The 12316-nt window shown below is 36.1% G+C and overlaps 1 pseudogene; it reads left to right on the forward strand.

Moving 5' to 3' along the window:
• The first annotated feature begins 2359 nt into the window (after positions 1-2359).
• The window catches only part of LOC100618195 (protein ERGIC-53-like), a 78251-nt pseudogene continuing 68294 nt past the window's right edge, over positions 2360-12316 (forward strand).

Here is a 12316-nt window from a genome sequence, read left to right on the forward strand (position 1 = left end):
ACCCGCCCTCCCCAGGAATTCCAACAAATTCTTTCCCTTTTTAACAGAATTTGGTTAATGAATGAAGGGGACAAGAGTTGTTTTCCTATATTCATTCCCTATGACATGGAGGTGGGGAGAAGTGGATAGTATGATGGATCACCTCTTAGCTACTTATCAAATAGAGATGACTTGGGATATTCAAGGGAGGGATGGATAATAAACTCCTAAAACTCTTTTTATTGAACTTCCTGGCCAAACATTGAGGTCTCTGGTCATTGAGAGGGTCATCATTGACTTAGGGAACTTTATTTGTTATGATGCTTGCCTATTCAATAAACTGATATAACCAATAAAGTAACACATCTTACCCATAATCAGTATCTTGAGATAATTTTAATTGTAACAAAAGTAAAGAAAAATAGTTAATTTTAATTTTATTAGTTAGTAATGTATTTGAGGCTCAATTACTAGGGTATTTAAGATAAAGAGAAAAACTGGAAGAATGACTCTAGGAAATAAGGTCAAGGAGAGACTGAATTCTCAATTCCACCTCCCCCCCCCCCCACTTCCTGCTTCCTTCTGTTGATCCTAACAGCCACTCAGAGATGGTAAGTTATAGCAGCTCAACAGACTAGTTTCACTTCAAAAATACTGGAAAATGATTTATTTTAAAGGAAGAAAGGGTAGGGAGTGGGGAATAAGGGTAGAGGGAAATTTAGGTTTCCCTAATCTATTTTAAATTCAATATCAAGAAAGTAGAGTTGAATTGTCTTTAAGGGAATATTGTTAATAATTTGACAGAGCTAAGCCCAAGTCTTCAAGTTGAAACCAGTAACCAGAAACTACAGAGTAAATCTCTCTGTCAGCTTTCTTCCTCAGTTTCAAGGAAGAAGGGTGAGTAAATCATTTTGTATGCCAGCTTATTCAAACTGCCTTCTCCCTGGCCACATTCTTCTCTGAAAATTTTCTGATTGACAGATTTTCAGAGTTCCATGGCTTGCACTTGCTTGCAAGTCTTCCTGTAGTAGTAATCAGTTTTTTCACAGTAAAGCACTTTTTCATAGTATAACACATTGTTTTACAAAGTATTTTAAAAATATTATCTCATTTGAGTCTTATAGCAACATATAATTAGCTAATTTCTCCTCATAATTTTATCTTCTTGGTCAAATGGAAGGAAGAAAAATTATTCACAGGTGTGAAATAATCATTTTATTCATTTATTTTCATGAGAATGTCTTCAGACATATGGGAACGAAAAATAAGAATCAGGGGCAAAAGAACAAGGGAAAAACTGATAGATTATCCATGTGATCTGCTGATATCCATTCAATATCAGGACATTTGACTTTGGGAAAGTTTCTAGAATGTTAGAAGGGCCTTTGTTTATGTTTAATGTAATGGCACGGAAAAGGTCATATAGAAGGGTAAGATCTGGAAGGGTTCCAATCTGAAATGTTGAGTTGTGGGTTTAGATACTGCCTCAGATATTTACTAACTGAGACAATGGAAAAGTCACTTATCTGTTCTCCACCTCAGTTTGTTCATTTGTAAAATAGGTATGATAATAATATCTATCCCACAGAGTCATTATGATGATAAAATGACATAATAAATATAAAGAACTTTGTAAAATTTAAAGTACACATATACATACCAATTAAAAGGCAACAGTCTCCTTAGGTAATTTTAGAAAACTGAAATGTATGTAGACATTGATTTCAAGTTTTATTCCTTATTCCCCTAGTATTAATTAGATTGTCTATATGAGATATCACAGACTCAGTATTATGTTTCCTTTCCACATCTATGAATGAAATTTATCAAATCATTTGCTAGACTATACAAATGGAAGAGAAGTCATGCTGGGACCAGGACTCAGTTTGGCAAGATCAGATGGGTTTCTGTGGATTATGTTTGAGTAAGGAAGTATACATTAACCTTGTTCAGTGTTGCTGGACCTGGTCTTTTGTTTATCCTTACCTTCTGTCTTAGAATCAGTACTGTGTATTGGTTCCAAGACAGAAGAGTAAGAAGGGCTAGGAAACTGGGGTTAAGTGATTTGCCCAAGTCAAGTATCTGAGGCCAGATTTGAACCCATGAGCTCCCATCTCTGGGAATGGTTCTCAATTCAATGAGTCACCTATCTGCTCCACAGACCTGCTCTTTTTAAATCTAAATTTAGTTCTTTGCTTTTGGAAGAGTTTTAGTGACATTGTCACAGTATTCGGGCTTACCTTACATATGGGTTCCTTAGAGAACTCTCCTGACTACCAATTCTAGGATCTTTCAACTGTTTCTCTGGAGTGAAGACTATACCAGTGGATCATAGGACCAAATATCTAGATAGAATTGAGATGTAGAGCTAGATGAGATCATGGAAGCTACCAAGTTCAAATCCCTCCTTTTACTGCTGAGGAAACTGAGCCCCATGAAGTCAAGTGAGTTAAAGGTCTTGCAGGTAAGAAGCATTTGTGAGCAAGATTCTCCACTGTACCACACTGCCTTCTATCTCCTGAGTGCCATCATCATCATGAGGACTGTGGTATGTCTAGATAATGGATAATGGATGGATAATGGATATTTTTGTCACTGGTAGGTTTTTTTTTTTTTTTGGTAATATGGGGTCTGGAAGACTTATAATTCAAGTTAGTTGTAGATAGTTTTGAATTTTTATAAGTGACTTTTCATAAGCAAAAATGAATTTCATAACTTGGCTGGTAATTTTTCTTTCCATTCAAAGTGGCATTTACATTTGGCAGGAAAGTAAGTTTGATATGCCCAGCCTTGAGATATACTGGCATCAACAAAAATTTATTCGTTACTGAGAAATCATTTTCTCCCTATGGTTAGATAATAATAATAATTAAAAAAAAAACAACCTTACCATCTGTCATAGAATCCATACTGTGTATTGGTCCCAAGGCAGAAAAGTGGTAAGGGCTAGGCAATTGGGGTTAAGTGCCTTGTCCAAGGTCCCACAGCTAGGAAGGGGCTGAGAACAGATTTGAACATTGGACCTCCTGTCTTTAGGCCTGACTTTCAATCCAAAGAACCACCTCGCTGTCTCCACAGTTAGATAATTTTAAAGGAGGCAAATGATTATATTGAAATGTGACAAAATGCTCTGATATTATATATATATTTTTTTTATTTGAGAAAATTCATTTTTTCATTGTTCCTAAAATCAGAATTTAAGAAGTATTAAGTAATATACTTTCAGCTCATCTATAGTTGATTGATTATTGTTCTTCATACTCAGAGGACCAAAATGACATCACTAGTGATGTCTTTTGACTCACACATAAGTTGGATTTAAATGAGGTAGAATTGCACAAAGTCATCAGCTTCACTCTCCCCTCCAGAGACATTGGAAGACAAAAGTCAAAATGACTTATAATGGCTCAAGAGAAAATGGGTGACCTTGACTTCTTCCTAGTTTAATCAAACTCTATGTACTCCACAGTATGCTTTTTTCTGACTTCCTGGTCACATGAGAACATATTGTTCTCATCTGCCCCTTCTGCCAGGGGGAAGTGTTTTTAAATCCCCAAGGGAGTTTTAGACTCCCTCCTAACTCACTGAGGAATTTGAGGCCTCCCCAGAAGGTTTACTGGGGTGTGGACACTATGTATGCCATAGCTTCTTAGAGTCACAGATGAGAGCTAGGTGAACAATAGATACTAAAGAAGGAAAATAATCCTGAAAAAGGCTCAGCAAGCCCTCACCCAAGAGGCATTATTCTTCTGAACACCCAATTCGTTCTGTTCCATAGTATTGGCAATTTTAATTGTCAAGTTTGATATAGAATTACAGAGATTTAGGGCATGTAAAGGATTTTTTTTTTCTTTTATATATGAAAGAACTACAGCTCAAAGAGATTACTCTTTTGCTCAAAGCCATACAAATCTTTCTTTCAACTCCAATTCTTCTCTTATACTTGCTTTTGATTGCTTTATCCAAAAGGAACAAATCAGTAAAAAGAAGGATAATAATGTGTAGCAAGAAACTAGAGATACATTGTGGGAAGATGGTGAAGTAGGTTATGAAGATAGCAGAGCATAGAATGAAGCATCCTTGACCTTTTAATATGCCCCACAGACAACAACAACAACAAAACAATTCTACAGCTGGGCAGAGTCAAGATGGTGGCATAGAGGCAGCAAAAGTTCAGACCTCTGAAAACCCTTTCTTTCTGATTACAAACTAAATGTTCCTAGGGGACTGAAAAATCAAATCTAACAACAGGACAGAGCCAAGGAACCCTCCTGCTGGACTCAACTTAAAAGATACACTCCCCAAAAGCCTGAATTCAAGAATACTCAGGTTTAAGGGGAAGGGAGAAGGAAGGTCCCAGGACACCTCCCTCACCTAGAGCACTGAGCCTCCAGAGGTAGATGGAACTTCTGGGAGGGCAAGGGTGCTGGTCTGGAAGGAGTACCTTGTGGGCAAAGCTGTGCCAGGCTCAGAGTGTCGCACACAGGCGGTGGGGAAACAGTTGGAGAAGAAGCACAGAGCCGATAGCCTAGTTGCAGCAGGGGAGACACTTTATATTGCCACCTCCTACCCCAGGTTTTGGCCTCAGGGCAAATTCAGCTCTGCAACTCAGATGAGCTTAATCTCATCAAAGCCTTAATAGGACAGGCAAGCTCAAGCTCCAACAACCCTCCCCCACAGACTGTGCTGAGAAATTTGCTGACTAAGCTCCAAGGGGGAAGAATGACAGAAAAGTCCAAAACCACAGATCCAACACACAATGAGAGGAGCAAGAGTGCAGGCAACTACAGGGGGAAAAGAAAGGACAAATATGAGCAAACAACAGAAAAAGAAAAAAGAAATTACAATCAACAGCTTCTACCTAGGCAGTGAACAAAGAACAAATGCAACAAAGAAGGGTGAACAAACATCAAGCAAAAACACAGAAACTCCAGCAAATTGGATACAGGCTTTGGAAGAACTCAAAATACAATTCAAAACACAATTAAGAGAGACTGAAGGCAACTGGAAAAAGAACTTAAAAAGCAAGATAAGTCATCTGGAAACAGAGGCACTTGAACTAAAACAAGAAAATAATGTTTTGAAAGCCAAAATTAATCATCTTAAAAAATGAGGCAAAGAAGATGAAAGATGACTTCCAAAGAAAATCAGACCAGAAGGAGGATGACCAAAAATCCAGATTAAATCCAGTCTTTAAAAACCAGAATACATCAATTAGAAGCAAGCGACTTCACAAGGCAGCAAGAAACTATAAAAAAAAAAATCAAAAGAATGAAAAAATTGAAGAAAATATGAAGCACCTCATTCACAAAATAGAAAATTTAGAAAACCATTCCAGGAGAGACAACTTAAGAATCATTGGTCTATTGGAAGACCATGACAAAAGAAAAAGCCTGGACATCATCCTACAGGAAATAATCCAAGAAAACTGTCCTGATATTCTAGAACAAGATGGACAAGTGGAGATTGAAAGAATCCACAGATCACCTCCTGTACTTAATCCCCAACTGACAACACCAAGGAATGTTATAGACAAATTCAGACTGATTCAGAATGATATAGCCAAATATCAGACCAAGGAAAACATATTACATGCTGCTAAGAAGAAGTCATTCAGACACCAAATAATTACAGTTAGGATAACATAGGATATGGCTGCAGCTACACTGAAAGACCAAAAGGCATGGAATATGATATTCTGGAAAGCAAAGGAACTAGGTCTTCAACCAAGAATCAACTACCCAGCAAAAATGACTATATTTTTACAGGGGAAAGTATGGCCATTTAACAAAATAGAAGAATTCCAAGCATTTGTAAAGAAAAGACCAGACCTGTGTATAAATGGAGATTTTGAGCCTTTGGACTTCATCTTTCAGAAATCCCTTAGTTTTTCCCAGGGTTCAATTGTCTACAAAACCCCTTTGCTCCTAAAATTGCCCTTAACTGCTTCTTAGTGGTAGGAACACTCAATTTTTGATTATTTACAATTCACTTGGGAGAAATAGAATGGGGACCAGCAGTCAGAATAAACCCCAAATATTTTGCTTTGGAGAGATACCACTGAACCTTATCCTTCGAGGTCTTATGCCCTCTTTTGTGAAATTCCAAAAGAAGGTGTTTACTATCTACCTGACATGCTTCTACATCTATTGAAGCCAAGAGCAGATCATCTACATATTTGATTAATTTGCTATTTTTAAATTTTATATTATCTGTGTCTTGGCTCAAAATTTGTGCTAGTAAACTTGGGTTTTTCATGAACCCCTGGGGCAAACAACTTCATGTATACTGAGAGCCCTTCCAGGTGGAAGCAATGATATGCCTGTAGTTCTCATGTATGGGTATGGAAAAGAAGGCTGAGCACAAGTCCACTACTATAGAGTATGTAGCTGTGCTTAGAATAGAGGAAATAATAGTACTTATGTTGGAAACTACAGTGTATCTTTATAATGTGATTGTTCACAGCCCTCAAATCCTGTACAAATCTATAGAGATGTTTGCCACCGGGTCCCATTTTTAGTTTTTTAGTGGGCAGGATAGGCGTTTTGTATTCAGATTTATAGGAAATTATTATGCCCTGGTCAGTTAATGGGTTTATTAGCAGGGTAATGCCCTCTGTTGCCTCCTTTGATAGAGGATACTGAGGAATGGAAGAAGGTGGCTAGATTTAGTTTTAATCTGCACAGAAACAGCTGAATTAAGTAAGCCTACATTGGAAGAAGACATGGCCCAAAGAGAATCTGATATATCTGTAGGTATTTCAAAGGTGGGAGGCTCTTTTGCCTCCTGGCTCTCTGAGAGAAGTACAGGGAGTAAATTTAATGATTCCTCAGGCACTTCCAAGGACATAGAGCCATCTGGGGTGCAAATGATTGTGGCCTATAGTTTGCATAGTAAATCCTGCCCTGACAAGTTTGTGGGGGGATCCAGGAATTAAAAGAAAAGAATGTTCAACAGTTAGGAGTTCCACACATACCATGCAAGGAAAAAGTTTTAGAACCTTAAAAGGTGTTCCTGATACACCTACTACATTTAGAGAGCCAATAGAGTCACATTTTGCATCTGGTCTGCTTATGAAAATTGATGAGCTCCATTTTTTATATATTGTTGTTGGGCATTGTATTGTGCATTATCATTTTCCTCATTTGGAGTACTGTCATTATTTTGATTGGCATTAAAATTCCTATAGTTATTATTTCTAAAGTTGTTATTATTTCTTTTATCCTGTAACCAGCTCCTACAGACCATCATTACATGGCCTATTTTTCCACAGTGCAGGCATGTTAATGATTTATCTGTGCATTCCTGCAAAGGGGTTATGGTCTCTCTTACTTTTCAGTTGTCCTTGTAAATTTTTAATTTCTTTCTTTAATTTTTCCACTGACTTATTGTTTCCCTCATATCTTTTTGCATGGCTTTTATAAACATAGATTGCTATTCTCCTCAATTCTTCAAGGTCCATAGAGTCCTAATTAAGACAGCTAGTTTTAAAGAAGTCTTTTACCACTGAACAACACTTCTCAACAAATTGTCTACGTATTTGTCTAATGTCCCTTTCTCTGGATAAATCAAGGTCCATATATGTATTTCCTACATCAATAAGAGCTAAGTTATTGTTGTGAACTTTGATTTAAATTTGAGTAATTTTAGGATAAGAAACTTGATACCTCCCAGAATCCACAATGCCCCATAAAGATAGATGCCTGCAGAGATCACATGCTGCACCAGAAGATCCGAAGTCAACTTTGGGATGTGAATTGAACTGTGGGGGGTTGAAATGCCTTTTTTTTTTAAAATATAAACTCTGATGCCAAAGGGGATTGCCCCCAAATTGGCCTTTTGTCAACCTAGTAATCATTGTTTTTTTTTTCTATTTTCCTCTTATTCACAAATTATTATAATTTTATAGTTATGTTTCCATGATCCTTTTGGGGAAACTGGTTTCCCCAATAGGATCACAGGGGTAATGTGTATCAATGGAGATTTTGAGACTTTGGACTTCATCTCCCAGAATTCCCTTAGGTTTTCCCAGGATTACATTTTCCTGAGTCCACACATTTTGCATGATTGTATTTAAGTGGCTGTAACCTCTCCCTCGGTCACTTTTTTGAACCTTCAATTGGGATGAAGTAAGGCAGTTCTTTTGTTTTAGTTATTATTAATAAAATTTTATAAAATATAATACTTAGTTATTGATTACTAATTTAAAAACCCATACATGAACAGAAAGTTTGATGCCTAAGCACAGAATTCAAGAGAATCATCAAAAGGTAACTAAGAAGGGGGGGAGGAAGAAAAATCAAACCAAACCAAACAAAAAAAACCCAACTTTTTCTTAAGAGACCCAATAAGTTAAAATGATATGTATTCCTATAAGAAAAGAGGACATTGGTGATTCTTAAAAATTGTTACCATCACCTGGGTAGCTAGAAGAATTATAGTTAGAGGGAACAGTGAAAAACTGTATAGGATGAAATGCTAAGACATAAATATGTATATAGATATATGTATGCATAAATATATATATGCAACTAGAGCTAAAAAGAGGTTAATACTAAGAGAAATGGGAAAAGAAACAAAATGGGGTAAATGTATATGTCACAAAGAAGCACATGGTGGGAGGGAGGGGAGAACATCAATACACTGGAAGGGTAAAAAGGTTGGAGATAGGAAATACTCAATTCTTATGTGCATTGAAATTGACTCAAAGAGGGAAGAACAATCAAATATATTGGGGCAGAGAATTGATTTCATCCCTAGAGGGAATTAGAAGGGTAACACAAAGACTGGTAGGGAGGGAAGCAATACAAGGGAGGGAGAGGGTGGGGGTAGTTAAAAAAACTGTAAAGAAAAAGAAGAGGGGAATAAGAAGGGGGTAGAAAAGGAAGTAAAATAAGGGTGGGAATTAGGGGGACTAATTAAAAACAAAATATTGGTGTAGAAAGAAATAGTGAAAGAAGAAATGGCAGGACTAGGAATAGAAATGGGAAATAGGCAGCTGAATGTGAATGGAATGAACTCACCCATAAAAAGCAAGTGAATAGCAGAGTGGATTAGAAACCCAAACCCTACCATATGCTGTCTACAAGATTCACACATGAGGAAGGTAGACATGCATAGGGTAAAAGTAAGAGGATGAAGCCAAATCTACTGAGCATCAACTCATAAAAAGAAGGCAGGACTCACAATCACGATATCTGACAATGCCAAAGTAAAAATATGTCTAGTCAAAAGAGATCAGGAAGGTAATTACATCCTGATAAAAGACAGTATAGACAATGAGGAAATAACAGTACTCAACATGTATGTACCAAATGGTATAGCATCCAAATTTCTAAAGGAGAAAATAGTGGATCACAAGGATGAAATAATAGAAAAATTATACTAGTTGGAGACCTGAACCTTCCCAAATTGGACAAGGGGAACCTAACAATTTCTGAAGACAATAAGAAATAAAGCAAAATCAAAAGAATGAAATAATTGAAGACAATATAAAACAAACTATCTGAAAAATAGCTGACCTAGAAAATAAATCAGGGCGAGAAAATATAACAATAGTTGGATACTTGGATAGTTATGTTCAAAAAAAGTTTAGACACCATACTTCAAGAAGTCATCAGGGAAAACTGCCCAGAAATTCTATAATCAGAGGCTAAAAGAGAAATGAAAGGAATCCATAGTTTGCTACCTCAAAGAGACTCAAAGATGAAGATGCACAATCATTGCTTATTTCCATAGTTCCTAGGTTAAGGAGAAAATATTATAAGCAACAAGAAAAAAATATTGTGGAGATATAATCAGAGTAACCCAACACTTAGCAGCCACAATATTAATAGAATGCAGGACATGGAACACAGCATTTTGTAACCAAGAATAACATATCCAGTAAAGATGAACATAATTAGAAAAGGTTAAAAAGTGGATACTTAATGAAGTAAAGGAGTTTCAACTATTCCTGAAGAATATCTCATAACTCAGCAGAAAATTATAATCTATAAAAAACATATTAAGGTAATGAAAGATTAAGCATAGGCCACCCAAAAGGTCAAATTGTTTGTTTCCTGCAGGGGAAAATATCATCTATGGCCCCCTAGGAATGGCATTAGTATTTTGAAGGGGCATGTTTGGATAGAAGACTTGGGGTCTAATTGAATATAATGTGAGATTACAATGTGTTGTTTACAAGAAACACATTGAAAGTGTGAAACACACTTAGAATGAGCCCAAATCATAGTGGAATAGACTGAGAGGGTAGAGGGTGAAATGATTGTCTCATATAGAGGAAGAAAGAGTGGAAGAGCTTCCATAAAGAAGAGGAAGAAGGGTGGAGGATTGATAGCACTAGAACTCTACTCTCACCAGAAAAGGAAGGGTGGATTAAGAGAAAGGAGGTCAAACGGATAAATAAATGAAGGGATTCTTATAGTGGAGTACATATCAAGAGGGGGTAAAGGAGGAACTCTTAGGACAAAGGAGGGAAGGAATTTTTAGAATCAAACTCATATCCAGAAGTAGGAGAGCATGGGGATAAGGAAGAGGTTTTTGAAAGGTGGATAGAATTAGAATTAAAAAATAAGAAGAAATAAGAGAGGGACCTTTGGAAAGGTGGGAGCAATTTGGAACTAGGAGGGCAAGATCAGAGAATAAGGGAGGATTTTTGGAAGGAGTATGAATTGCAGAGGTATTGGCCAAAGAAAATTGGATATCTGTGGAAGAATACAGTAGGAGGAAAAGAAGAGCAGGACACACAGTGAGGAGGAATCAAATAGATGGAAATGCACAGATAGAAACTATGACATTGATTGTAATTGGGATGAACTCATCTGTGGGAAGAAAATGGAAAAAAGAAAGGATCAAAACTTAGGACCTGACAATGTGTTGTTTTTAAGAAACACGTTGAAAATGAGAGATACATATAAAGTTAAGGTTATGGGCTGGAGCAGACTATTCTAGAATATTTTATGCCTCGGATGATCCAGAGGAGGCAGAGGTTTAGTCTAGATATCTGACAGAGTTGGGGTTAAAATGAATCTAATTGGAAGGGATGAAGAAAGTAACTATATTATATCTGGGAGTACTAGGGATAATGAAGCATTATTAATATTGGAACTATATGTACAAGTAAGGGAAATATATTTGGTATCTGGAGAACCCCCACATACCTGCATGAGGCTCATAGGCTCATTCATATATATATATAAAATCCAAACAGTTTTTGATGGGACAACAATGATTTACTGAGCATAAATATTCTGCAAATATTACTTAAGCATTCATTACACAATAGGGGTAATCTTACATCCCTGAAGGGTTGTGGCATTGAAACAAAAGTTCCAATTGGATATGACCAAAATGGAAAGACTTGGTTTTGGAAAGAGTATGGTCTTTGCAACAGAGAGTGTTTGCTGCCTATAGACAAATCTAGTTAAACATGGTCTTTGTATCCTATATTAACTGATAACAAAATGGACTAATGTGATCAAATTAAATGCCTATAGGAAAATGGAGAAATGGGTCCAACATTACATTGCTAGAGTAGTTGTGAATTGTTTTTGTTTTAGAAAACAAGATGGAAATATACAATAAGAGCTGAAAAGCTGTTCATTCTCATTATCTAGGAATCCCATTACTATGATTAGGCTCTAATGGCAAGAGGGTAAAAAGTTGTGTATTTATATAAGTTTTCAAGGAAAATTTGTTTCTAATGACAAAATAACTGGAAATAACACAACTGTAAAGAATGGGTGAAATGACTGAATAGATTGTGGTATTTGAATGTAATGGGTTGTATTATTTTATTAGAAATAACAAATAGAAATAAAAATAAAATAAGGGAAATCTATGAAGAAATAAAAGAAGAAAAAAGAGAAATATTATGATTACATTTAAAAACTGGTACAAAATGAGAAGAAAAATATCCAAAGGGAACTCAAAAGCAGAGGATGTTTATATTAGCATACATATATATTTTATATATTTTAAACAAATTGTTAACTCTGGGGTTTGTGGTTTTGCACACAATTTTTTATTCATTGGTTTATTTAAATATTTTTTGTTGGTGGTGGTTATTATGTATTCAATACAAAAAAAAATTGGAAAAAAAAAACCTATGTTCAAGTGAATAAACTAGGAACCAGAAGAGGGAACATGGTGGAGGGCATTTGAGTTAAGTTGAACAGAGTCAGAAGCAAAAATGATATTGCCTTCTGAATATGCTATACTACAGTCTGAAATAAACTAGAAATTCAGGAACAGCCCAGAATTCTCTTTTATTATTTATCTATATCTCTCAACTCTGTCTGTCTGTCTTGGTCTCTGTCTCTGTCTCTCTGTCTTT

The sequence above is a fragment of the Monodelphis domestica genome, chromosome 3, assembly GCF_027887165.1.
Source record: "Monodelphis domestica isolate mMonDom1 chromosome 3, mMonDom1.pri, whole genome shotgun sequence".
NCBI classification, from domain to species: Eukaryota; Metazoa; Chordata; class Mammalia; order Didelphimorphia; family Didelphidae; genus Monodelphis; species Monodelphis domestica.